Raw genomic sequence first — 25,069 nt, forward strand, 5'->3', positions numbered from 1 at the left:
CATGGACTATCAGAAGGATCCAGAAAAGATCTGGAAAGTTCTCGAAGTCAGCTCAAGGTAAGAAGTAACTTTAGGATCAATTGGTTACAGTCAAATCAATAATTTAACCATCATCCCTTGGCATTCAATGCCGTTACCATAACTGAAACCCCCACTACTTGTGGTTATCATTGACTAGAAACTCAACTGAACTGACCATATAAATCTTGTGGCTATAAGAGCAGGTCAGGGGTTAGGAATCCTGCAGTAACACATCTCCACAAAACCTGTCCAACATCTTTAAAGCACAAGCCAGCAGTGTGATAGAAATATCTCATTTGCCTGGATCTGTGCAACCCCCAACAAACAAAATGTTTGAATAGCATCTAGGGCAAAACAGCCTACTTGATTAGCACCATATCTATAAACATTCATCTTTCCATGACCAACTGTAAGTAGCAACATGTACCTTTTACAAAATGCACTTTAGAAATTCACCATAGCTCCTTAAGATAGCATCTTGCATATCCACAATCATATCATTGAGAAGGACAAGCACATCAGATGCATATGAATACCATTACCTTCAAGTTCTCCTCTAAGTGACTCACCATCCTGTTTAGTAATATATCCCCAATGCCGCTATGTCAAGATCCGAGAATTCCCTCCCTAATGACATAAACCAAATGGTCTGCAGAAGTTCAAGAAAGCTGCTCACCACCATCTTTCTAACAGGCTGAAAACTATTTTAAGTAACTATCACTACTCACGCAGCAGTAAGAAAGACAGATGGGCTATTTCAAAAATGTTAACTGTCCTAGGGAACTAAACCCCACAATGACATGCACTTGGCCATGCAAACTCCAGTTTTAACTGCAATGATGTTGATCGATTGAAAACATATCATTGAATAGACGATTATCATTTATAAGTCAATATTCACACTGATGCATTGCTACCAATGAGTGATCAAAGGGAAGGAGGAAATAAACACAATAACTATCACTAAAAAAAGTACTTGGGAAACTAATGGGACTAAAAGTCGATAAGTCCCCTGGATCTGATACATTACATCTTTCAATATAAAGGAAGTACCAATACAAATAGTGCATGCACTGTTAGCAGTCTTCCAAGAATCCTTAGATTCTGGAAAAGTCCCAGAGGATTGAAAAAAAATGTTAATGCAACACCCTTATTCAAAAAGGGAGGGAGGCATAAAGCAGGCAACTATTAGTTTTGAAAATTAAATTGGTGCTGATGCCCATCCTCCTACAAGATTTCACATGGGGAATGGACCTGAACACCCTTAAGGTAAGTACCTCGATTATACTCTTGGTACAGATATTGTTAATCAATATCTGTTCAGACATGTTATGACATGCCGTTGAAACAGATGGAACCTATTGGCCCAGAAATCAGGATAGTACTATTGCATATTTTAAACTAATTAGTATTAAAAGCATGACGTGAAATTGGATCTGACTCTTGCTTGCCCCAAAACAATAGCTGAAGCAATTCAGTCGATGTTAAAGAGTTATTGAACTCAAAACATTAAGTCTGCTGTCTCTAACAGACCTTCTGAGTTTCTCCAGCAATTTCAGTTTTTGTTTCATATCAGCTAGAATTGTTACAGTAGTGAGATTTAAATCCAAACTCTCATAAGGCCTGGAGTCTAAGCACTTTAGACCACTCAGCCACACTACCTTAGTACAAAGACTGAAATTTAATCTAACCTGTGTTTTATTTTTGCAAAATCCTAGATTGAACCAGGAATCTTTAGATTTTCTAGTCTAACAGTCTCCAAACTGAGCTACGTTAACTATACTCTTGCTATGTAATAAACCTATAGAATTCAATTTAACCTAATCATTGCGCTGCCAAGGTCATTCAAGGCCATTGAATGCCTGATTTCCCAAACCCAGATTCCACCCAGTTTACAAATATTTCAATGTTAAGCTTGACTAAAGCAAGTAAAATATGGTGGCTTTCGTGTTTATTTTTCTTGATTAGGATTCAAGATACTATTACTTCCCTTACCTATATATTCTAGCAAGCTATTTATCTTCAAGCTCACATGCAGCAATCTGTTAAATTTCTGAAGGCTCTGGATGTAGATTTGTTAGCTGAGCTGGAAGGTTCATTTCTATACATCTTCAGTGGGCCTCCGGGCAAAGCACTGCTGATAATTCTTGCTTTCTGTTTATATGTCTGTATTTCTTTGGGTTGGTGATGTCATTTCCTGTTCTTTTTTTCAGGGGGTGGTAGATGGGGTCTAACATGATGTGTTTGTTGAAAGAGTTCCTGTTGGAATGCCATGCTTCTAGGAATTCTCGTGCGTATCTCTGTTTGGCTTGTCCTAGGATGGATGTGTTGTCCCAGTCGGAGTGGTATGTAAGGATACTAGTGAGAGAGGGTCATGTCGTTTTGTGGCTAGTTGATGTTCATATATCCTGGTGGCTAGTTTTCTGCCTGTTTGCTCAATATAGTATTTGTTACAGTTCTTGCACGATATTTTGTAAATTATATTAGTTTTACTTGTTGGCTGTACAAGGTCTTTCAAGTTCATTAGCTGCTGTTTTAGTGTGTTGGTGGGTTTGTGGGCTACCATGATGCCAAAGGATCTGAGTAGTAGGAGCCTGAAGGTTACTTTTTGACCATTTGATTCCTTGCAAAACCTTCAGGGCCAAGTAAATATTTGGTCAATGAAGTTGTGAAATCCAGTTTCTCATTAAGTAATCCTTTATTCATTTTTACTGAGGTTCATTACAAGTAGGATTATAAATAAGTTTTGTAAAAATATGAATCACATTACTGCTACTGCAAACTCTAAATTACAATGTTCTAAAATTGACTTCAAAGACAATGGACTGGAATATCACATTCAAAGCAATCAAATAACTGCACAGTAAATCAATCAGAGATTTTAAGTTAATCTTTGATAGTTAATTAGAAAAACAACACTGGGATCTCCAACACTTCCCATCACAAAGTCTAACTCTGTCTCCTCCCTCCCTCCCTAAATTACAGGACTGAATCTTACTTGGTTAAGTCTGAGTTGCTTCAGGTTTTTTGGTGGGATTTCTGCCCCAAAGTCTGGTATGTTTTCGGCTCTAACTTCTCAAACTCACATTACTAACTATCTACTCCATCCTTATGGAGCACTGGCATTCCGAATCTATCCTGCCTGATCAAAGATGTTTGCAGAAGGTGTTGGAGAAAGGAATAATGGCACCCTGATTCTCTGACAAGGATCCTGGTCAAGGGGGTGGTGCAAACGAGAGGAGTTCACTCCCTGGAAGACCAGCACAGAAGGCCATGTCAATAGACCTTGGCAGTCTGGTCCAAAGTTACCAGGTCAATACCATCTTCTCAGTGTGGGGAATAGTTGGCATTGCTGGAGGAAGGTCAATGACCTTCTTAAGTGCATCAGGGTACAGGCCCATTCTTTTCTCTGCAATCTCACACTCACTCTGTTTCTACTACTGCACCAAACTTCCACAAAGATACAGGTTCTGCCATTCCCACTATTACCAGCATCATCATCCTGCTCGCCCACTGTCACCACCCACAATCTCAAACCCAACTCAACTCGCACACTCTCCACACAGATTATTCACTCCCTCAGAACACCTAACCTTTTCCCCATGAACTAGGAGTAACAGCTATGCTAAGCACTTTCTTCTCACTAAACTCCTCCCTTTCTCTATCTTTCTAACTACAGGAGGAGACGGCCTATAACCCAAGCAGAGAGAGACATTCAAGGTGAAGCTTAGCATTAGACTCCTCGCACTAAAATGGGCATGGGCTTGATTCCACCATCGCTTGACTGTCTATGTGAAGTTTGCACATTCCCCCGATGTCTGCATGGGTTCCCTCTGGACACTCTGGTTTCCTCCCAAAGATGTGCTGGTTAGGTGGGATTGGCTTTGCGAGATTGCCCCATAGTTTGCAGGCTAGGAGGATTAACTGTGGGATGCTGTTTTGAGGAACAGTGCAGACACGATAGGCTGAATGACCTCTATCTGCATTGTAGTGATGCTATAATTCTATATGAAGAAAATCCTGGACCTCACCGCCACTCAGGTCACTCCAGAGGTGGCCAGGCCCACCATCTCCAACCTGCTTGCACTCTTCTGACCCTAGGATGTTCATACTGAGGAGGGTTAACTTGCACCTGCATATCTGGCCCATCCAGACACAATACTCCCATGGTCACCTGACCAAACTTTCAGGGTCAATGACCTCTACTGCCATGCCGTCTCCTTCCAATGCAGCTGTGGAACCAAGAGTGCTTTAATACGTAATGGGAAGAAGAAGACAAAGAAAACTTATTGAGACCACTTTGGTGCCACAGGTGACAATGCATTTATGTTATTTTGCACTATTGTTTTGTAAATGGCACTGCTTTTGCTTTACTTCTGGTTGTTTGTCTCTTTATGTCGCATCATTGTTCGACATGAGGCATAACTTCATGGCCACAAATGACGTTCCATTGTTGGATATCTGTGACGAGAGCCTGATGCATCATCTGGAAGCAATAGGAACAATGTATATAGGGGACAATTGATACTGCAGACATCTTTAGCCCTTACCCTAAAACATCCCTCTAGTTTCCTGGCTTCTGGATCCGAAACCATTGGTGTGAATGAGATGGTCAGCGACGTCTCAGGCAGGGAGGTGCAAAGTAAACATGGGCAATGCATTAGAATGGCAAAGGATGAGAGACCCCACTGGTTTATATTCTGAGCTTGCACGTAATGCTCTTTCCCTTCAAAAGCACTAACTTCATTTAGCCCTCAGTCCCTTCCTCACAGATCAAGTCACTTGCTTTGTACCATTGTAGATGCAGCCATTTTCTTTCCCATCATACAATTTTGGTTTCCAGCTCAATCCCACGTTTGAGTGTCAGTGAGGCCCTAAAATACAAATGTTCTTGCTGGTAGTCCTTCCTGTAAGCACCACAGGCTTTGCAGCTCCCCAGGTCCCTTTCCAACTTAATGTAATATATAAGCCTGCACTTGCCCACTTTTCACCCTCGCCTATAAGATAGGAGGTGACCATTCCAAGTGAGGTCATTCACTGTTTTACCTCCCTTCCTTTGAAGCCAGGGTGCTGTTGACTGTGAATGAAATAGTTTCCCACATGATCCCTTTCCCATCTATGCTATTTCATAATCCTTTGCAAAATTTGTTATCCCCCTTTACAGCTGTCACCTGCCTTTCATCCTGAGCCTTCACTTCCCGATCCTAAAGAATAACTTGTCAAGTCTCTTTCCAATGGCAGTAGCCCACTTGTTATCCCACTTTCCCTTTATTTTCTGTGGATGGATTCAACAGATTGACTGTTGACTGACCTACCAGATAGTCCCAGACGTCAAGTTTGGAAGCTGCACAACTCCCTGACCAGGTTAACCCTACAACTTCCCTCTCTCCCTGGACTGGGTGCTATGGAGCCACAGGACTGATTGCCTGCAGCGGCAGGGACTCCCTGACCAAGAACATCACGAATGGATACCTAACCATGGTTATTCCCATGTAACAGTGTGAGAAAGTGGGTACCCTTGACTTACTGTGCTGAGACCCCTGACTGATATGGACTTCAGTGAGGACTACTCCACTAAAACTTTGAGACATGGCAGCTTGTTTACTGCACTTACAGTGTGTTTGCCGTATAAACTGCGGGCGCATGAGCAGGTGTGAAACAAAAACAATATACTGCCGTACAGCAAGATGTACACTTCCTTGACTGACCAACATGGCAAGCTGCCTAGTTGACTGTGCTAACTGGCACAGCTAGGCACAACAAGGCATGGATGCTGAGAGCATGCAGTTAAGTACAAATGGAGTGAGAACTGAAACAGCAAGTGAGCAGCCTGGTCTAATTCTTCAGCTGGGCTCCTCTCTGCGCTGCAGAAATCTTTCAATACTAGTTACTGAAACACCCTACAATGCAAGTCTGAGCTTCAGAATACCCTGTCAGTACATCAAAGACGTGTCATGATGGTTGGGAGAGATTGAAAAATGTTGGATGCAGGATGTGTGTAATGGCATGTGTGCATCTGGTGCCCAATGCTTGTGCTTTAAAAAGTTGTTTGGTTGTATACAATGTCACGATCCTTTGGAGCAAGCAGCAAGATGGGTTTGCCATGTACCCACTCTAATTTTAATACTGAGTTTTCTAACTTAATCAGCCTGTTCAATTAGATAGAAAGTTGAATATTAATGAGGGAAATTGGGTCAATAACAAGATGCTTAACATGCAATAATTCCCATTGATTGACAACTTGCTGCTGCCTAGTGAGAAACTTGCTGTGGCACTTATCAAAAGCAAATAGATAGAGAGAGATCTTCCTGACATCAAGATAGGCCTCAATGGACTTTCATCGAATTCTGCCACAAACCCTACCACAACCTACAGGATTCTACCCATAGCCTCCTCTTCTAGGTCATGTCAGCAATCAATATACATCTTAATCTCCTGATTTTTGATGCCATTTCCTCCTATTCCCATTTCCTGAAAAAGACTTGATTCCATTCCCTCAATTTCTCTGTCTACTTTACATCTGTTGAGATTGTAAAATAGTGTGATCAGGAAACATCGCTTCTTAAATATCGTGTTAATGTCAGGAATTTAGTTCAAGTAAGGAATTTAGTGCAAAAAAAGGATATGCTGAATTTTATTTGATTTGTATTACCTCTAGTAGACGTGAGGTTTTTTTTTGTTTCTATGGCTGAAAGTAAACTTGCTTAATATTTTGTTTTACTGAATTAGTAACTCATTATCTAATCTGGAAAATAGATATGTTTAGAATGACAGCAGGCAGGTGTGAAAGTTATTGGAGTACATTACAATCCAGAAGTATCATAGCTGGCAAAAGATGGCTGCAGCTTTCCCCCTCAGAATTACTGAGCTAGAATTGGGGCTGCAGACACTGTAGAGCCAGAGAGGCAGTAAGAATGACCTTGACATTTTGTTGCAGGAGAAGCAATTGGTTGGTCAGTAGTCAGGGACAGAAGACTATAGCTATGAGTCAAATTGAAGATACAGTGATGGAGGAGCTTCTGATTTGACCAATGGTATATCTGGACTCACATAAAATCAGTAATTTGAAGAATTAATCAATATCCTCAATTACCAATCTTCCATTAAACAAAGCCACAAGACACAGAGAAAGCTTTAATTTCCTAGACACCACAGTATTTAAATTGACATAAAAGTACCACTATAGGTTCTGAAGAAGGGTTACCAGATCTGAAACATTAACTCTGCTTTCTCAGTACAGATGCTCTCAGACCTGTTGAGTTTCTCCAGTAATTTCTGTTTTCATTTCAGTTTCCAGCATTCTTTGTTTTTTGTTTTTTGTTTTATTATATATTCAGTATAAGATCGCAACTAAACTCTTTTCCAAAATAAGCAACATGTTTCTACACAAAAATGCCACGATCCTAAACACATTCTTCATTAACTGGTGAGGTCAATTCCTGATTAAAATTTAACAATTCAGTGTTCCTTACAATAACATCAACTAAATGTTAACCCTACACCACTCCTGCTTTAATAGAATTAAATGACCTGGATGATTTTGAACTTCCTGGCTCTCTGTTAGTTAAGAATTGCTTTGTTGACAATCTCAAAAGCCTTGCAGTATCCACTTTTCCTTCTCCTTCCCCTTACAGTCAACTAATTTCCTTGTCTCCCCTATATACCTCCTCCTATCCTTCTCTCCTTTGCAATCACCTCCTTTTCTTCAGCCTCTTTCCTCATCCTTTTTTCAATCGCCACTTAGCAATGAATAATAGAAAATGGGAGCAGGAATAAACCATTCAGACCATCAAATTTTCTCTACCATTCAATGTGATCATGGCTGACCATTCAACTCAACACCTTGTTCCCACTTTCTTCCTTTATGATTTGATCTCTTTTGCCCTAAGAACTAAATCTAACTCCTTGAAAACATTCAATGTTTTGGCTGCAACTGCTTTCTGTGGCAGGTTCACCACTTTCTGGGTGAAGAAATTTCTCCTTATGTCAGTTGTAAAGGTCCTATTATGTACTTAGAACATCAGTCGTGGACTCCCTATCCTTCCTGAATTTACTCTATCTAGTCCTATTATGATCTTATAGGTTTTTATGTGACTCCCACTCTGTCTTCTAAACTCTAGTGAATATAGTCCTAACTGATTCAGTCTCTCTTCAAACATCAGTCCTGCTATTTGAAGAATCAGGGTGGTAACTGTTTGTTACACTGCCTCCATAACCAGATAAGAAAACCAAAAAATACACACAATATTCCAGGTGCGGTCTCACCAAGGCCCTGTACTATTGTAGCAAGACATCTCTGCCCCTGTACTCAAATCACAGCTCATTCTCCCACCCAGCTTTGTAATCTGCAAATTTAGAGAGATTACATTTAATTCCCTCATCTGAATCATTGATGTATTGTAAATAGCTAGGGTCCATGTACTGATCCCTGCAATAGCCCAGGAGTCACAGTCTGCCTCTTGAAAAATGATCAATTTATTCCTCCTGTAATTTATTTCATGTCTGTACTGTACCCCTAATCCCATGCATGTAATTTTACATACTGATCTATTATTAAAGTCTTCTGAAAGTCTAAGTAAACCACATCGACTGGCTCCCTATTTTCAATCCCACAGCTTGTGCTAAAACCATATCACTTGCAGCTTCCTCCTTTTCTTCCTTGCCATGCATCTGCTTCCTTTCCCCTCCTTTTTTGTAGCCTCTCCTACTGCAGCATACTCCTTTCAGGCCCAACCTTTGCATCAACCCCGAACTTGCAGCCTCCTCATCTCCTCTCCTGCTTACTGCCTTCTCCTTTTATTTAACCTCACTGCAGCCTCCTCTTTTCCCATCCACTAACACATCCTTCACAGCAGTGATAGGAACACGTGGGCTTGAAATTCAGCTCACAGCAATCCCCACATCCAGGACTCAATTTAATGTGCCTCCTACTCATCCATTCTGGACTATGCTCAAACATCTCCACAACTCACTCTTCCTGCCCCAACTGATGTGATTTTGCCTCCAGAAGGCTAGGTTCTCTGATGAGGCAATGTTTATGCTATACATTGTGGTACAAGCAGACGTTTATTACAACAAGCTATTATGTATAAACATTAGATTACAACTCAATAATATTGAGCAGCATGCTTCCAATACTCAATTAATCTCGCTAAAAGGGAATTTGAGAATGTTACAATCATGGGTCACATATTGGAAGTTGGCTAATGTGGTGCCACTATTTAGGAAAAAGGTGATAAAGAAAAGCCAGGTGACAACAGACCGGTGAACCAGATATCAGTGTTGGGCAAATTGTTGGAGGGAATCCTGAGGAACAGAATTTACATGTATTTGGAAAAGCAAGGATTGATTAGGGATAATTAACATGGCTTTGTGTGCGGGAAATCATGTCTCACGAACATGATTGAGTTTTTTGAAGAAGTAACTTAGAGGATTGATTAGGTTAGTGCGGTGGACATCAGCTATATGGATTTCAGTAAGGTGTTCAACAAGGTTCTTCATGGTAGACAGGTTATGAAGGTTCAATCACAGGGAATACAGGCATAACTAGCCATTTATATACATAACTGGCTCGAAGGTAGAAGACAGAGGGTGATGGTGGAGGGTTGGTTTTCAGACTGGAGGTGTGTGCCACAAGGATCGGTGCTAAGTTCACTGCTTTTTGAATTTGGATGTGAACATAGGAGGTATGGTTAGTAAATATGCAGATGACACCAAAATTGGAGGTCTAGAGGATAGAGAAGAAGGTTACCTCACAGTAAAACAGGACCTTGATCAGATGGGCCAGTGAGGACTCCAAATGCTGGAGATCAGAGTTGAAACATGTGGCGCTGGAAAAGCACAGCAGGTTACGCAGCATCTGAGGAGCAGGAGAATTGATGTTTCGGGCATAAGCTTTCCATCAGGAATGTTGGGAGGGGTTGGGAAAGGAGGCTGAAAGATAAATAGGAGAGTGAGGGTGGGAGGAAGGTAGCTGGGAAGGCAATAAGGTAGATGCAGGTGGGGGATAATAGTGGTATGTCAGAGGGGAAGGTGGAGCAGATAGGTGGGAAGGAAGATGGAGAGGTAAGACAGTTCGAGAGGGCAGTGCCGGGTTGGAAGGTTGGATCTGGGAGGAGGGGAGATAAGGTAACCAGTGAAGTTGACATGAATGTCGTGTAGTTGAAAGGTCACAAGGCCAATGGGCTGAGAAGACTGAGGTGGAGTTTAACTTACATAAATGTGAGGTTCTGCATTTTGGAAAGGCAAATCATATACACTTAATGGTAAGGTCCTGGGAGCACTGATGAATAAAGAGACCTTGGAGATAAGGTTCATAGTTCCCTGAAAGTGGAGTCTCAGGTAGAAAGGACAGTGAAGAAGGTATTTAGTATGCTTTCCTTTATTGGTCACTGCACCGAATATAGAAATTGGGAGGTCATGTTTCGACTGTGCAGGACATTGGTTAGGCCACTTGTGGAAGGTTGCAATTCTGGTCTCCCTGCTGTAGGAAGGATGTTGTGAAACTTGAAAGGGTTCAGAAAAGATTTGCAAGGATTTTACCAGGTTGGAAGGTTTGAGCTATAGGGAGAGGCTGAATAGGCTGGGGCTATTTTCCCTGGAATGTCGGAGGCTGAGGGGTGACCTTATAGAGATTTTTAAAATCATGAGAGGCATGGATAGGGTGAACAGCAAACATGTTTATTCCTCGGGTAGGCGAGTCCAAAATTACAAGGCATAGATATAGGATGAGAAGGGAAAGATTTAAAAGGGACCTAAGGGGCAACATTTTCACTGCAGAGGGTGATGTGTGTATGGAATAAGCTGCCACAGGAAGTGGTGAGGCTGGTACAATCACAACATTTAAAAAGTATTCTGGATGGATATATGAATAGGAAGAGTTTAGAGGAATATGGGCCAAATGCTGGTAAATGGGGCTAGATTAATTTATGATATCTCGTCGGCATGGATGATTTGGACCAAAGAGTCTGTTTCCATGCTATACAGATCTATGACTATAATATAGTGATGACATCATAAGCATTATCACCAAAAAAATAGAATAAAAGATGACTTAGTGGCCATGATATTATTGGCTAAAATGGTCTGAATGGATGCCTGATACCTAATGAAGGGAACTGGTGATAGATATGTTAATTAATAGTTAACTGAGTGTGAATTCAACTTTTTTATTTCTGTAGGTATATGTATATATGATGAGCTAGCATCAACTGCATTTGAATTTTATGGAATGTGATCAACTGAAATAAAGTTCTCACTAAAGGTGTGGACTTAGCCATTGTTCAAATATGTTATCTTCTAGTGTATGAGATAACACATCCTCCTTTTTCCAAAAGGTAAAATATTATCCCCAACAGTGGTTATACATCAGCTCAGAGTTTGTATTGCAAACTTCCATGTAACACTTGGAAGTTTGATAATGATATGAACGGAAATTTTTACAAGTGATATGGTATTACATCTTAGACATCATGGAACTCCATTTATTGATTCTGCAAGGAAGTGCAACATGCACATTCAGCAAAAGATTTGGCACAGTTGAACAAGATGGAGTGAAATTGTATAATTCAGAAAGCTGTCTACTTTACAGACTGGAATATCTCCATCACATAGGTTTTAAAGAAAGGTGGCACCATAAGACTATACCTAGATCAAACAGTTTGCTTCAAAGCAAACAAGATTTTTCTCAGGATCATCTATCACTTGATCTGTAAAATGGGACCACATATGTTGTTTGAGCAGTTGTAATTAAGAAAATGTGTCATTGGATGTCCTGTCCATAATTAAGTAAGTATTTGCTTTCTGTTATGTTTCAAGAAGGTTAGGAGGCTGAAGTATTTAACAACAGCAGGAGCTTTATTATACAAGTTGTTCAGTCTGTAAGGCAGCAAGCTCGACAGAGTTGTTTCCTTGTAAATAGCCGATGACATCATTGCATCACATGATCAGAATCTTATGGTGAGAATCCAATATACTTACACAAACATACAACATTTCCGTATCTTTTTGCAAGTTTTTGTGAAGTTTGGAAGGACAGTGCACTGCAATGTTTCTTTATTTATTTCACTGGTTTTGCTTCTCTCCCTATTTATTTCTCCATTTGTTTGTTTCTGTTTCTTTTTCCTATTGTTTCTCCTTTGCTGGCCTGGATCCCTTTAAAAACATTGCTTTAGGAACTGTAGGCTTTTAGCTGCAGATTTCTGCTTATGAGTGGTGTTCACGCCAAATAAGTAGTGGTAACATCATGTGGGCTTTTTTTCTTTTAATGTCCAGTTGGAGAAAGAAAATTTTGGAACCAACTCAAGTCTGGACACAGGTAAGGATTTTAATGTAAAACAATACTTCTTTTTAGTGATGTTAAGCTGGATCTGCATGTAGAAACACTTTGAAGTTATCCTTTCAGGAGCATTTAACTGTTACTTTTACATTGAATCAGAGGGCCTCGAGTTGTTTTAAATGGAGAGAGACAGAGATAGAAACAAAGAGGAGTAGGATGCTGATTGTGCTTCAGTACAAGTCTGTTGCCTGTATTTGTAACTTCAGCCTAGTTACTGCTGATTAAGGTAACTTTAGAAGCTTCTTCTAATTTGATGGAAACGACATTCTAATCAAAAAGAAATTAGCTGTCTTCATGATGGTCTATACCCTACCTATAGATCAGTGTGGCTGCCTCTGCTTGCAGAAACTGATGATGCTGATCATCCAAATTTTATGTTCAGAACTGTTGTCCAAATATTTGCCACAAAAATATTGGAGTTAATGTATGGCCACCGCTACTTACCATGATGTGATGTTGTTTCCAGCAGAGTATTCTATCCAATGAAGTAATGCTTTTGTTATCCCTTGTAAAATAAGAAAGTAGGCTTGGATATCATGGCACAGATAATCCAACAAATCTATATTTTAGATAGCTATTATATACAAATTGTAGATTTGTAAAACCAAGCAGAATTTAGCAGCATACTTCGTGTAGTGTTACGCTCCAACTGATCCCAGTTAAGATGGATTAGGAGATCTTTCCTATATCTTTCCTATTTCCTATGGGAAGCATAATTAAATTAGTACTTCCCAAGTTATTCCCACATATCTCCCCATGAAAATGTCATCACTCTTTCAGGTCATTTCGATTTTCCTGAAAGGTAACTCAATAATTTAGCCCAATTGTTGAGAGCTTCCTCATTGTCCAATTTAATTTGATGAATGCCCAAGTCAGAATGCTCTGAACTTGGTTCTTCACTCTGGATTTTAACCAGTAACACATTCTCCTTTCACTTTCCTTCCCTATCAAAATATCTTTTGAGCATATTGATATGAGACACAGATTTCTTTCTATCTGGAGCTCTTATCAAATAATTCATCTCACTCAATCTCCTTTCGACTTGATAATGTTCACTAAATCTTGCTTTTAAAGGTTCAGCTATCATTGCAAGTAACACCAGCACTTGATCTCCATTAGGAAAATTGCAAATTTTTGATTTCCTGTCTGCTTCCTGTTTCATTATATAGAGTCATAGAGATGTACAGCATGGAAACAGACCCTTCGGTCCAACCCGTCCATGCCGACCAGATATCCCAAACCAATCTGATCCCACCTGTCAGCACCCGGCCCATATCCCTCCAAACCCTTCCTATTCATAGACCCATCCAAATGCCTCTTAAATTGTACGAGCCTCCACCACATCCTCTGGCAGCTCATTCCATACACGTACCACCCTCTGCGTGAAAACATTGCCCCATAGGTCTCTTTTATATCTTTCCCCTATCACCCGAAACCTATACCCTCTTGTTCTGGACTCCTATCCATGCCCCTCATAATTTTGTAAACCTCTATAAGGTCACCCCTCAGCCTCCGACGTTCCGTGGAAATCAGCACCAGCCTGTTCAGCCTCTCCCTGTAGCTCAAATCCTCCAACCCTGGCAATATCCTTGAAAGGGTTCAGAAAAGATTTACAAGTTTCACAACACCTTTCCCATAGGAAGGAGACCAGAATTGCATGCAATATTCCAACAGTGGCCTAACCAATGTCCTGTACAGCCACAACATGACCTCCCAACTCCTTTACACAATACTCTGACCAATACTCATACCAAATGCCTTCTTCACTATCCTATCTATCTGCGACTCCACTTTCAAGGACCTATGAACCTGCACGCCAAGGTCTCTTTGTTCAGCAACACTCCCTAGGACCTTACCATTAAGTGTACAAGTCCTGCTAAGATTTGCTTTCCCAAAATGCAGTACCTTGCATTTATCTAAATTAAACTCCATCTGCCACTTCTCAGCCCATTGGTCCATCTGGTCCAGATAATGTTGCAATCTGAGATAACCCTCTTCGCTGTCCACTACACTTCCAATTTTTGTGTTATCCACAAATTTATTAACTGTACCTCTTATGCTCGCATCCAAACCATTTATGTAAATGACAAAATGTAGAGGACCCAGCACCGATCCTTGTGGCACTCCACTGGTCACAGGCCTCCAGTCTGAAAAACCACCCTCCACCACCACCCTCTGTCTTCTACCTTTGAGCCAGTTCTGTGTCTAAATGGCTAGTTCTTCCTGTATTCCATGAGGTCTAACGTTGCTAATCAGTCTCCCATGGGGAATCTTATCGAACACCTTACTGAAGTCAATATAGATCATAGCTACTGCTCTGCCCTCATCAATCTTCTTTGTTACTTCTTCAAAAAACTTGATCAAGTTTGTGAGACATGATTTCCCGCGCACAAAGTCATGTTGACTGTCCCTAATCAGTCCTTGCCTTTCCAAATACATGTACATCCTGTCCCTCAGGATTCCCTCCAACAACTTGCCCACCACTGAGGTCAAGCTCACCGGTCTATAGTTCCCTGACTTGTCTTTACCGCCCTTCTTAAACAGTGGCACCACGCTTGCCAACCTCCAGTCTTCCAGCACCTCAACTGTGACTATCGATGATACAAATAACTCAGCAAGAGGCCCAGCAATCACTTCTGTAGCTTCCCACAGAGTTCTCGGGTAACCTGATCAGATCCTGGGGATTTATCCACATTTAACCGTTTCAAGACATCCAGCACTTCCTCCTCTGTAATATGGACATTTTGCAAGATGTCACCATGTATTTCCCTACAGTCTATATCTTCCATATCCTTTTCCACAGTAAATACTGATACAAAATATTCATTTAGTATCTCCCCCATTGTCTGTGGCTCCACACAAAGGCTGCCTTGCTGATCTTCAAGGGGCCCTATTCCCTCCCTAGTTACTCTTTTGTCCTTAATATATTTGTAAAAACCCTTTGGATTCTCCTTAATTCTATTTGCCAAAGCTATATCATGTCCCCGTTTTGACCTCCTGATTTCCCTCCTAAGTATAATCCTACTGCCTTTATACTCTTCTAAGGATTCACTCAATCTATCCTTTCAAAACCTGACACATGCCTCCTTCTTTTTCTTAACCAAACCCTCAATTTCTTTAGTCATCCAGCATTCCCTATACCTACCAGCCTTCCCTTTCACCCTGACAGGAATATACTTTCTCTGGATTCTTGTTATCTCATTTCTGAAGGCTTCCCATTTTCCAGCCATCCCTTTTCCTGCGAACATCTGCCTCCAAACAGCTTTCGAAAGTTCTTGCCTAATACCGTCAAAATTGGCTTTTCTCCAATTTAGAACTTCAACTTTTAGATCTGGTCTATCCTTTTCCATCACTATTTTAAAACGAATAGAATTATGGTCGCTGGTCCCAAAGTGCTCCCCCACTGACACCTCAGTCACCTGCCCTGCCTTATTTCCCAAGAGTAGGTCACGTTTTGCACCTTCTCTAGTGGGTACATCCACATACTGAATCAGAAAATTGTCTAGTACACACTTAAGAAATTCCTCTCCATCTAAACCTTTAACACTATGGCAGTCCCAGTTGATGTCTGGGAAGTTAAAATCCCCTACCTATTATTCTTACAGATAGCTGAGATCTCCTTACAAGTTTGTTTCTCAATTTCCCTCTGGGTGTATAATACAATCCCAATAAGGTGATCATCCCCTTCTTATTTCTCAGTTCCACCCAAATAACTTCCCTGGATATATTTCCAGGAATATCCTCCCTCAGCACAGCTGCAATGCTCTCCCTTATCAAAAATGCCACTCCCCCTCCTCTTTTGCCTCCTTTCTATCCTTTCTGTAGCATTTGTATCCTGGAACATTAAGCTGCCAATCCTGCCCATCCCTGAGCCATGTTTCTGTAATTGCTATGATATCCCAGTCCCATGTTCCTAACCATACCCTGAGTTCATCTGCCTTCCCTGTTAGGCCCCTTGCATTGAAATAAATGCAGTTTAATTTATTAGTCCTACCTTGTCTCTGCCTACCCTGACTGTTTGACTCAGTTCTGTTCTCAGCTGTACCTGTCTCATATCGATCTCTTTTTCCTCACTATCTCCCTGGGACCCGTCCCACCCTCCCACCTTACAAATTTAATTCCTCCCAAGCAGTTCTAGCAAATTTCCCTGTCAGTATATTAGTCCCCTTCCAATTTAGGTGCAATCTGTCCTTCTTGTACAGGTCACTTCTACCCCAAAAGAGATTCCAATGTTCCAAAAATGTGAATCCTTCTCCCATACACCAGCTCCTCAGCCATGCTTTCATCTGCTCTATCCTCCTATTCCTGCCCTCACTAGCTCGTAGCACTGGGAGTAATCCAGATATTACTACCCTTGAGGACCTCCTTTTTAAATTTCTGCCTAACTCTCTGTAATCTCCCTTCAGAATCTCAACCTTTTCCCTTCCTATGTCATTGGTTCCAATGTGGACAATGACCTCCTGCTGGCTCCTCTCCCCCGTGAGAACATTCTGCACCCTCTCTGAGACATCCTTGATCCTGGCACCAGGGAAACAACACACCATGCTCCTTTTTCTCTGCTGGCCACAGAAACGTCTGTCTGTGCCTCGGACTACAGAATCTCCTAACACAATTGATCTCTTGGAAGCTGACATATCCCTCGTTGCATTAGAGCCAGTCTCAATACCAGAAACTTGGCTGTTCGTGCTACGTTCCTCTGAGAACCCATCAACCCCTACATTTTCCAAAACAGCAAACCTGTTTGAAATGGGTATATCCACAAAAGACTCCTGCACTAGCTGCCTACCACTCTTACCCTTCCCGGAGTTAACCTATCTATGTGACTGTATCTGAGACATCCCCCCCACCCCCCCACCAACTTCCTATAACTGCCATCCATCACATACTGTTGTTGTTGCAATTTCCTCATTGCTTCTATCTGTCTCTCTAACCGATCCAGTCAATCTGATTAGATTCGCATCCAACAGCATTTATGGCAGTAACCCTTAAACTCTCTTTAAACTCCCACATCTGACAAGAAGTACAGATCACTGCAAAGGACATTTTTGCTCCTTCACAATCTACAGACCCAGAAAATAACACCGTCTTATTCCTCTACAAACACTGCCCCAGGTTACATTAATAGCTTTGGCTTATATTTTAAGTGTAATCAAGAGACTTACCTCCAAAAAGAACCCACTGTACTCACATGTGAACTTCGCCCAACAGTTCCTTCAAGACGAGTTGTGAATTTCACTGTTTGTTAATTTTCCCAGATGGACTCCAATGTCCGGCGATACACTAACTCAAACACCAAAGGTGGTAACTGTGCAGGTTCTCTCTCTCGTGGGCGGCACGGTGGCACAGTGGTTAGCACTGCTGCCTCACAGCGCCAGAGACCCGCGTTCAATTCCTGCCTCAGGCGACTGACTGTGTGGAGTTGCACATTCTCCCCGTGTCTGCGTGGATTTCCTCTGGGTGCTCCAGTTTCCTCCCACAATCCAAAGATGTGCTCAGGTGAATTGGCCATGCTAAATAGTGTTAGGTACATTGTCAGGGGTAAATTTACTGGAATGGATCTGGGTGTGTTACCCTTCAGAGAGTAGTGTTGGGCCGAAGTTTCCATACTGTAGGGAACCTAATCTAATCTAAATCTGAAAAAGAACATTAGGAGCAGGAATAGGCTGTCTGGCCCTTCGAAACTACTCCGCCAGTCAATAAGATCATGGCTGATCTTTTCATGGACTCATATTCACTTACCCGCACTCTCACTGTCATCCCTTAATTCCTTTATTGTTCAAAAAACAATCCACCTTAGCTTTAAAAACATTTACTGAAGTAGCGTCAACTACTTCACTGGGCAAGGAATTCCATAGATTGACAATCCTCTGGATGAAGAAGTTCTTTCTCAATTCAGTCCTAAATCTGCTCCCTCTAATCTTGAGGCTATGCCCTCTTGCTCTAGTTTCACCTGCCAGTGGAAACACCCTCTGTACCTCTATGTTATCTATTCCCTTCATAATCTTATAAGTTTCTATAAGATCTCACTTCTTTGTTCTGAATTCCAGTGAATATTATCCTAGTCTTCTCAGTGTCTCCTCGTGAGCCAACCGCCTCAATTCCAGAATTAACCTAGTGAACTTCCACTGCACACCGTCCAGTACCAATACATCCTTTCGCAAGTAAGGAGACGAAAACTGTACACTGTACTCCTGGTGTGGCCTCACCAACACCTTGTACAGCTGCAACGACCCCTCTGCTTTTAAACTCAATCCCTTTAGCAATGAAGGACAACATTTCATTTGCCTTCCTAATTATTTGTTGTACCTGCAGACCAACATTCTGTGATTTATGGAGTCATAGAGACGCACAGCGTGGAAACAATCCCTTAGGTCCAACTCGTCCATGCCGACCAGATATCCCAACCTAATCTAGTCCCACCTGCCAGCACCCAGCTCATATCCCTCCAAACCCTTCATATTCATATACCCAAATGCCTTTTAAACGTTGCAATTGTACCAGCCTCCACTATTTCCTCTGGCAGCTCATTCAGTACATGTATCACCCTTTGTGTGAAAACGTTGCCCCTTAGGTCTCTTTTATATCTTACCTCTCATGACTTTATAAACCTCTACAAGGTCACCCCTCAGCCTCCAATGCTCCAGGGAAAACAGCCCCAGCCTATTCAACCTCTCCCTATAGCTCAAATCCTCCAATCCTGGCAACACACTTGTAAATCATTTCTGAACTCTTTCGCAACATCTTTCCATGCACAAGGACACCCAGGTCCCTCTGAATAGCAGCATGCTGCAACCTTTTACTATTCAAGTAATAATCCTTTTTACTATTATTCCTATCAAAATGTATGACTTCACATTAATTTATATTGCATTCCATCTGCCAGACCTTTGCGCACTCACTCAATTTATCTATGTTCCTCTGCAAAGTTTCACAGTCCTCTGCAGACTTTGCTCTGCCATTCATCTTAGTGTCATTTGCAACTAATGACACCCTAAACATGGTCCCCAACTCCAAATCATTGAAATGAATTGTAAATAATTAAGGTCCCAACACTAATCCCTGAGGCACACCACTCGTCATTCTTTGTCAGCCAGAATAACATTCATTTATCCCCATTCTTTGCTTCCTGTTAGTAAACCAATCCTCTGTCTATGCCAATACTTTACCTAGAATGCCATGCATCTTTATCTTGTGCAGCAGCCTTTCATGCGACACCCTGTTGAAGGTCTTTTGGAAACCTAGGTACACCACATCTACTGTTGTCCACCTTACTTGCAAAGTCTTCATAGAATTCCAAAAGATTTGTTAAGCATGACCTGCCCTTCATGAACCCATGCTGCATCTTCCCAATGCTACTTATAATACCTCCTTTCTACAACCCACTGGTAATTCAATTTGATGAACTTCTGCCCATTTTCCATCGGTCAACTATGTGATGATCTCCATATGATCATCAAGATGTAATTTTTAAGATAGTCACATTCTGAAATGCACTCAGATTGTTCTTTAGTGTATACTTTTTGATACAGTTGCTTCCGTTTTTTAATCTTTCTGTTGTAACTCAATTTTTGAACTAAAAATATCCACTTTGTCCTCCACCAGTTTTCGTTTTGTCTCAACTATTTGATCAAATATGGTCTCTAATAATTCTATTTCAACTTCCTTATCTCCTTCTGTTTCAACTAGTGACTTTGTGAACTTATTATCACACAATCAGGAAAAATCCCAGGATACACTTCCTGTAATACCTCAGTTGCCTGATTTTCCACTGGCTTTACCACCACAGGAGGCAGCACTCCTAACTGTGACCCAGCTATATATTACCAAATTATATTCCTGGAGCCATGAGTTCCTCTAGTACTCCTACCACCACTTCTCCACTTTTCACCAGACTCACTTTACAAAACAGAGCACTTCTTGTCTCACCAGGAATTCCACATATTATTACCTTTTCTGGCAATAGTCCTTCTGAATGACATATCTCCTCTTTGTTTAACATCTAAGATTAACATTCTCCCATATCTCTTAAAATTGTAATTTCTTTCCCTGCTCCTCCTGGCATATGCAAGTAAACCTTACCGTAACAAGTAAATGATTTAACAAGATCTAGCATTTTCTTCTCAATGAAAGTTCTCTTTGTATTCCCTCATCTAATTACTCCTTGTCCCTGAACCTCCTGACTGTATTGTCTACCCCTCTGGACTATTTATTTGAGCTTTCGGAGCACTGCTCTTTATCAAGTGAAACCACTTCGAAACTACCTGACTGAGGAGCAGTGTTCTGAAAGCTTGTAATTTCAAATAAACCTATTGGACTATAACCTGGTGTTGTGTGACTTCTGACTTTGTCCAACGCTGGCACCTCCACACCTTTGAACTATGCTCAACACCTATATTTTTATTCCCCTTCAGTTTGCTTCACTGTTCCTTATCCCATTTATTTTACATTTCCCTCCAATACTTCTTCCTCTTAAACTAAGTGATGAAAAATCTTAACATTCCTCAGGTTCAATTTGTTTTGCTGCTCACTCCCATTGCTATCAAAGATTTTATTTGCCTGTAAAATTCCTTTCTAAAATATATCAAAATAAGAGGAAAGACATATTTAAAATTTATGAAAGTAAACAAAGATTAATGTGAGGAAAAACCCTGCCACAGCCTAATATCTAAAACAAATGGTTAACAAAAGTTATAAATCTATAACTAGTACATTCTCCTATAACCAGTACAGTCAATCAGTGAGTCTGCTTGTATCACATACACTACAAAAGGTGATGCATCACCACCTTCTCAAGGGCAATTAGGAGTGGACAATAAATGGTGGCCTTGACAGTCACACTTGTATTCTCTGAAATAATTTATTTAAAAACTGATAGAAGATGTGAAACAATTCTTTCAAGTACGAACAGTATGGACAAAATTGGGGCCAGTATATAACATGGGCAATAAACATAAGATGAGAAAGTATTCTTAAATAGGTTAATTTACACAAGTAATAATCAGAGGAAAGCCATGATAATTATCCACAAACTCCAGATGGATTGGTCTTGATGAAATAAATTGTCTTCAATTACACTGGCCTACCTTGCATTTATAAATTGATTTTTCTACTACTTTAATGAAAACAAATTTGATTCTGTAACTTGTAGCAGACCTTATCCCAGTTAGCATATTTTCATTCGTTCTCTAATCAATCCTAAAATTAAAAATATCGCTATAAAACATGAAGGATGTGCCTCAAAATCTCTATGGACAGATTGATAAAAGTTATTTTTATAGAATTGGTATGGGGAATGGTGGCAGTGCATTTGTTATAGAAACTGTGATATTAAGCAGAATTTTAACGACTAATGGGAAGAGGTTCAGATGCAGGTGAGTGGCTTAAAGCTATCAAAATTATCATAACCAAACATAATCCCATCTATCTCTGGGTTTAACTAGGTTGAATTTGCTGGTCAGCAATCGGGTGAGCATTCATGGAGCTGTTGGGCATGTAATTAAGGTATTCAAATAAATCTGGTTTGACGCAGATTTCTGGCCTTAACAGTCAACACACAAGTTTCCAGAACTATGTGAAACAGCACAGGGTTAACCAAGCAAAACCATAGCAGGGATGTGCTATTCAGCGAAATTGATAGATCTGAAAGCCTCAAGGTTTGTGCTTACAGCACTCCTTCTGAGAATGTACTTTCATTGCTTGACAGATAATTTCCAACTTCAAGGAAGTTATTTCACTAGCCTTGGAATGCACAAACTTTGATCTGCCATTCCCTACTAACAGGCTTTATTGTAGCAATTTATGAAGCTATGAAGTTGGATTTTTAATAAGGAACAAGAGCTGATGGAAATATCTTACAAGCCCCCGTACAAGAGTAATGCCATTTGCTACTGCATTAATCATAAAGTATCTGGATTTTGAAATAAAGATTATTGGTGTAATCTTATTGGGATTCTGATCAGTGTGGACTATCATGAAATTTGTGGCAAAATCGGAGAAGTCTCGCAAGTTCCATCTCGACACTGGGAGGATCTCGCTCCATTTCTTTTGCTGATGACATATTTCACATTGAGTTACTTGCTCAGCAGTGGTGGGTTGCTAATTAGGCGTGATTATTATTGGCCCAACTTGCCTCATTAATGTTCAGCTTCCTAGCTTACCAAACTTGCCAAACTAGCTATTTAAAAGAGTTTGAGTGCATACCTGGTGAATTCAGCTTGCTACTTCTTCCAAAGGACCTCCATGTTGGGTACCAGCAACCAACATCTCAGGACGCACTCCATGGCCACTGGACCTTTGCATCTTACATCCCCAACATGTAATATGTGCCAGCTATAAGAACCTTCGTGACAAATTCCAATTCATACACAGACACTTCTGCACTGTGGAGTTGCACACTCAGGTGTATGTATCCAGCTCATGGAATGGACCAGGCTGTACTTGTAGGTTCTTCGCTCAATGTCACAGTGCTCATTCACTTTGAGCCTGCCTGGATGTTCACAACATCCCTGCTTTGCATTGTCTTGCCTTTTCTCATTTTGCTCTTTCAGCCAAAGATATCAGGATCACATTGCATCTGTGGTGCCATGCCATTTACTGCAGATACAAAGGAAGCCTGTCATGCTTGTCAGCAGGCCTCAGTCAATTCAAAAGGAATTTGAGCTGCTCTATCATAAGGCCAGAAGTGAGGATGTTCACTGATGACTAAACAGTCAGCAGCAACATCCACAATTTCTCAGACATTGAAACAGCCCATGTCTAAGTACAGTAAGACCTAAGTTTGGACTTACAGGAGGCAAGTAATATTCACGTACAAGTGGCAAGCAATAACCATCTCCAACAAGACTGAATAGAACATCACCCTGTGACACTTAATGATATCACCTTGCTGAATCCTCCACTATCAACATCCTGGAGAATAACATTGACAGGAGACTGGGTTCAACTAGACATATAAATAGTGTGACTGCGAAAGCAGGTCAGAGGTGAGAACATGGGCAGTGAGTAACTCACTTCCTGACTCCTGAAGCCTGTCCCTCATTTACAAAGCACAATGAAATGCTTAATACTTGCCTGGATGAGTGCAGATCCAACAACATTTAACACTTTTGATACTATTCAGTACAAAGCAGTCAGCTTTTGTTGATTAGTACCATACTAGGGAAACACAATTGCCTGCAAGTTGCCGTCCAAGCCACTCACTATCCTCCCTTGATGTGGAGAAGCCGGTGTTGGACTGGGGTGAACAAAGTTAAAAATCACACAACACCAGGTTATAGTTGGAAACACTAGCTTTTGGAGCACTTCTTCAGGTGGTTGTGAAGCAGGACCATAAGAAGGAGCAATGCTCTGAAAGCTAGTGCTTCTAAATAAATCTGTTAGACTATAACCTGGGGTTGTGTGATTTTTAACTTTATCCTCCCTTAGAAATATATCACCCTTATTTCAGTGTTGCTGAGTCAAAATCCTGGAAACCCCTCCCTGTTGGCATTGTTTATGCACCTACACTGAGTTGACTGCAGTAATTCAAGAAGGCTGCTCATTATCACTTCAGTTAGCAAAGGTTAGGCAAAAGGGGGAAAGTCATTTTGATCTCATTCTAGATGCCCCTTCTCTTCAAGGAGTCAGGAAGGTGCCATCACACACTGACAGGGTGGAGCAGCATCAGGCTTGCATCCAGTGGTACTTCACCCCAGGATAATTCCAAGTATATCCAAATATAATCATGATTGTATCTCCATCATTTTTATTATGATATTAGTTGCTACAGTGGTGATGTACATATCCAGGCATTGCATTTTGTTCCTTTTCACTCTCTGTGGATGAGGGCTTATCGATAAATAAATTGTTTTGTTAGCATATTATTGCCATATGTGAGCATCACGCCATATGCTGGACTGGACTTGGGATATTATTGTGAATTTGAGGCAAAACATCTGCCAATCCTTCAGGTAGTATTAACCCCATTATCATTCTTTTGAGGCTGCTGCCTCTTGCTGCCTATCCTTGGGCCATCCTCTGCCAGGTTGCCTTTAGCTGGCAGAAATGCGGGGTGCACTTGTCTCAGCCTCACATATGTATCAGGTAATTGCAGAGATAGATCTGTTCAGTATTTCCAGCTTTCCCTCCTTATCATCTCAGACACCAGCAGATACCTACAGCTCAAACCTCACTGCAACACCTGACACCTTTGGAATCTTTATGTTATGAGATCCTTGAGTCACAGAGCAAAGGTATGTGGGCTTCACCATAGAGGAGAGTATATCTGAGTATTTTGGATCAGTTTAGGTTTATGGTAGAATTTAGCATTTAGTTTGAGAGAGAGGAATTTGGTTGAAGAACAACTGTGCTAAGATGATATAAGGTTAATTACAAAGAAAGGAGGGGAGAGCTGGCTGGATTGCACTGGGAAAGGAGTTTCGCAGCAAAATTAGTTGCGGATCAATGGCAGACATCTAAGAAAATAGCTCATAGTTCACAGCAAAGACATATTCCCGTGTGGAAGAGGATAAGCCAAGCATGGTTAACCAGGGCTGTTAAGGATAGCATCAGATCAAAAGAAAAAGCAACAATCTGTCAAAGATTGGTGGTAAGTTAGAGGATTGGAATAGTTTAAAAATCACCAAAAGAAGACAATAAAGGGAGAAAAGAAACTTTGAAGGTAAACTTACACATAGTATCAAAATGGATAGCAAGAATATTTTTAAAAATATT

At 40.9% G+C, this 25,069-nt stretch overlaps 1 long non-coding RNA gene across 3 annotated transcripts in view; it reads right to left on the bottom strand.

Annotated features, from left to right (window-relative positions):
- The window catches only part of LOC140465029 (uncharacterized), a 63,894-nt gene that overhangs the window by 28,172 nt on the left and 10,653 nt on the right, over positions 1–25,069 (bottom strand). For 2 of the 3 annotated variants that reach the window (XR_011955048.1, XR_011955050.1), the window contains exon 2: positions 12,803–12,863. The exons of the other annotated variant lie outside the window; for it this stretch is intronic. This is a non-coding gene — a long non-coding RNA (uncharacterized lncRNA). The remainder of the gene's footprint in view (positions 1–12,802; positions 12,864–25,069) is intronic. 3 annotated transcript variants of the gene reach the window in all.

Source organism: Chiloscyllium punctatum, chromosome 41 (genome assembly GCF_047496795.1).
Source record: "Chiloscyllium punctatum isolate Juve2018m chromosome 41, sChiPun1.3, whole genome shotgun sequence".
NCBI lineage: Eukaryota > Metazoa > Chordata > Chondrichthyes > Orectolobiformes > Hemiscylliidae > Chiloscyllium > Chiloscyllium punctatum.